Source organism: Benincasa hispida, chromosome 1 (genome assembly GCF_009727055.1).
Source record: "Benincasa hispida cultivar B227 chromosome 1, ASM972705v1, whole genome shotgun sequence".
NCBI lineage: Eukaryota > Viridiplantae > Streptophyta > Magnoliopsida > Cucurbitales > Cucurbitaceae > Benincasa > Benincasa hispida.
The window spans coordinates 39,493,931-39,497,436 of record NC_052349.1 but is presented as its reverse complement, the minus strand read 5'-3'; positions in this window follow the sequence as shown (position 1 = coordinate 39,497,436).

Here is a 3,506-nt window from a genome sequence, read left to right as displayed (position 1 = left end):
GTGGCCAATGTCAGAATATCAGGAGTAGTTCATTAATGTTGTCGGCGATCCAAGCTCTATATAAAGAAGCTGATGAGCAGATTCCAAGCTTGTCTGGGATTACCCCATAAATTCCCCGATTTGACCCCATCCCCGGTCAAACCGGGTAATCCCTGACCTGGGGACCCGCCCCCGCGGATTTTTTTGCCAACTTTAGTTAAGAATCAAATTGTTAAAAGTCATTTGTAGATATTCAGATATCTAAATGGCTAGATCAAAGTATAGAAAGTTTAAAAATTTCTAGATCTGACTGTTAACAAAGAGTTGTTGAGACAAGTCATATGCATCTTGCTCAAAGAGTTGAGAGTACCTCAATGTAGTGGGAGGAAATAGTGCTTCCTGACCATTATTGAGATTAAGATGCAATCTCCTTATAGTTTTATTAAAAGCCTATTGTATACTAAAATGTTTACAATAATTCTCTTGGCTAGAGTGTTTGAGAATTACCTAGTAGGACTAGGAATACCAGATAACCTAGAGCAAGTGGGAGAAATATCGGGTATAGAGATACCGAATGGTAAAAGATAGGTATGGGATGGCCTAGTTTATTGTACTTTTCTATAAAACTCAGAAACTCAGTCTTATATATCAGATGTATAAGTTACCATTGGAGTTTTAGTCCAGGTAGGAGTTTGTTGGGTTTTATGTCCTAAAACTCGTGGTATGTAAACAATGGAACTTATTCTGATAATTCAATAAAAGTGTTATTGAATAGATCTATTGCTTGAATAGAAATCTAATAAACCTAAAAGTCCCTTAGCTATTGGATGAGTACTTGAACTTTATGTAGAGACATAAAGGTGGATCAGGTTTAAGTAAATAGTCAAAATGATCTATAATACATGGATAAGGTTGGGTACCTTATTCTGGTAACATTATTGGATGCAGCCTGCTCTATAGTTGTTACAAGGAGTTTTAAAGTGCTACAAACGAAGTGATCCTAATTCGTTCATGTTGGACATGAGGAGTGGGGGATGTCCTTGTGCAAAAGAGTTTGTACAAGATCGAACCACGAAATGAGTCATTCTTACTTTATAATGTTGTTTACTGTTTAAGACTGACTATTTCAAAGCGATGACCTAGGTAACTTGACCTTAATCCTGAGCTAACTATGAACTTCTGTTTATCTGGGATTGCCCTTAGATTTGCATAGGTGAGGATTGGTTCAACAGCATCGGCTCAATATGATTGTCATTTCAGGGATAAGACTGGATAGATAGCTGGGGACATAAGGTGTAAGAGGAAATTCACTCCTACCCGCTTTAGGGATAGTAGAGAGTTTGTTCCCTTAAGTGCTGATTTTGGGGCTTGAACAAGGGATCCCGCCCTCTTATTTGGTATGAGAAGGACTCGGTTTTGTGATTGGATCACAAAACAATTGTTCATTAGGGGATCAGTGAGGACTTAAGGAACAAGAGGTAATTTCGGGGGTAAATCAGAGATTTGATCCAGCCGTTATTACGAACAACCTGTGAATGGTTAACTTACTAAACATGGTTATATCGAGTGGACATAATATATCTACAGTGAGGGGAGTTCAACTATGAGTTTTAGTGGAGTGACCCATTAGTTAACGAATGAGGGTTAGATGGATTTAATGAGTTTAGCCGATTAATCTCGGATTGTTGAAGCCCGTGATCTGTAGGTCCATGAGGTCCCCCTACTAGCTAAAAAATGGATTAGCTCTAGAGTAGCGTGATAAGTTAATTTGAAACGTTCAAATTAGAATCAAACAAAATTGGAGAAAATATATTTAAATATGATTTAAATATATGAAGATGAATTTGTGTAAAAATTAATTTAATATTGGATTAAATTAATTAGAATTATTTAAATTGTTTGAATAATTATTTATTAATTTTATTAGAAAATTAATTTATGAAATTAATTTGTAAAATTGAAAGAATTTTGATTTTAGAAATAAAATATGATTTCAAATCAAAATAGTTTTTGAAAAATTGAAAAATTACACAAAATTGAAAATGGGTTTTTTCATCTTCAACTAGCTTAAAAGAACCCACCTTCTCCTTTGTTTTACTCTAACGCATGAGCTGCATCCCATGCAGCACATCTCTTTGCATGATAGTCTGCAATATATTGAGAGATTGGAGTGAAAAAAGGGGATGGTGAACCGATTGAATTTTTGCTGAAAAAATTCGGATGAAGAGGTGTTCTTCAATGGTTGGTTAGTGAGCTTTTCCAATATCCCTTTGATTCCAACTTATTTTGAGTCCCAAATCAATCTAGGAGAAAGAGGATATAGAGGGATATATGTGGTGGTCTATATGAGGATTTAGCAGTTAGATATAGAGATTTATTGGTTCGGCCAAAGATGTTTCTTGAAACCAATTATACTCTGTTTTAGCATGTTTCTTTTCAAATCAAAATTAATGAATTAAGAATGCTTATAGATTTTTCCTTCCGTTGCGTGACAGATGTCAAGGCCATACTAGCTTTGCAGGTCAGTTCTAGCCTCAGCTAGGGCAAAGACTCTCCTGCTGGATATGCTCGAACTATTGCTGCCTAAAAGAGGTTGTTCTAACTAAAATCTTAAAAAGCTCCATCAAGCAAGTTCCATACCAAACCCTCTAAAGACTTACTTGACTTGAGACGAGCATGAGTCGAACTGGTGGTGGTGTTTGTGAATTTCTTTGCCGCCAAAGCTCTATTGCCATCCTGAGTATCCATGGTCAAAGGATCTCCCCACCAAGAATGGTGAGGCTCATAAGTCCCAAGGACCATAATACCCCTCCTCGACGAATCCACATGGTGTTGGCATCCACTGCAACCTGGGGCATGCTTGCGTGGGGTGCCCCTCGAGTAGGCAATTCCCACACACCTCTACTTGCTGCGATCTCCTTTTCACCAAGTGGCCAACCAAGGAAGTTAACTCGACAAGCTCGTAGCGAAGATCACTTACCTCGTCATCAAAATTTGCAACTTGACATTGGACGTCCAGGATTGATTCATAAATCATGTCATGCTTAATTGACACAAAAAGAAAACAAATCAAAGAAAAAGAAACTTTAACTAAAAACTAACTAAGAAGAACTAATTGGTTTCCTCGGCAACGACGCTAATTTGGTGTGGTTGAGTTTACCGTCGCCCGTAAACTCACGCCTACACAAGTAATATTTATAAATCATCAAACGAATTACTTGGTATTTTTAGTTTCACCAATTTGGTGAACTCTGATAAATCTGACATCAACCACAAAATATCTTTATCTTCAACAATATTCAAATTGGCAGAACTAATCGGTACATTGTCAAATGAAATATAATTAACTCAACGGAGGGAAAATTTTACCTTGGATGTATTCCACAAATTGTTGGAACGATGAATTTGATCGAATATGCGCCTCAAAATTTCAAGAATCGGTAGTGAGAATTCTCATTCCATCGACCATCAAAGAGGAGTCTATCCGTTGTAAAGCCATAAAAAAATAGTAGCTTGTTAAAGAAACT